The sequence below is a fragment of the Salmo salar genome, chromosome 02 (genome assembly GCF_965601325.2).
Source record: "Salmo salar chromosome 02, fSalSal1, whole genome shotgun sequence".
Lineage (NCBI taxonomy): Eukaryota > Metazoa > Chordata > Actinopteri > Salmoniformes > Salmonidae > Salmo > Salmo salar.
This window is the reverse complement of record NC_138292.1, coordinates 95,547,459-95,548,068: the sequence shown is the minus strand read 5'-3', so window position 1 is coordinate 95,548,068 and position 610 is coordinate 95,547,459.

The following is a 610-nucleotide window of genomic DNA, read 5'->3' as shown; positions in this document are numbered from 1 at the left end:
CTCTGACTTGTGTGACAAGTTTGTCTCTTCATTTGTTATGAAAGAAATTAACCACATTTGTGGATGTTAAAACCGCTCCTGATGACCTGGGTAAGTGGTCTCCAGGGATCCCTCAAACTTGTTCTCAGGGAGACCACACTTTGGGAATGGAGCAGATAGACCCACCTTTGACCTGAGAGACAGCGAGCTGAGTGGATACATCTCAAACCTAGTAAAAAAAAAAAGAGGTTAGAGAAACACGCAAAGTGTAGTTTTTAGAAAAGCCTCGTAGGCTCTGAGTGTGTATTCCTGTGTGGAGGTATAAACAGGGCCCAGTCAGGAGGCTCTGAGTGTGTATTCCTGTGTAGAGGTGTAAACAGGGAGGCTCTGAGGCTGAGTCAGCTATCTGTGTGAACTGGATGAAAACTAGAATCTGTGTTTACTAGTTAAGACCATTTATGATATAGTATAAGATAGTAAGGTGCACCTAAAATTGTTTTATATCTGGACCCCATTTTAGAATTATTGAAAGATGTAAATGTATGAGTTACATTATCCTAGGAACTAACCATGACATAGAAATGTGAAAATATTCCTGCAGGTTAAAATATTGTTGAAAAACAACTAATTG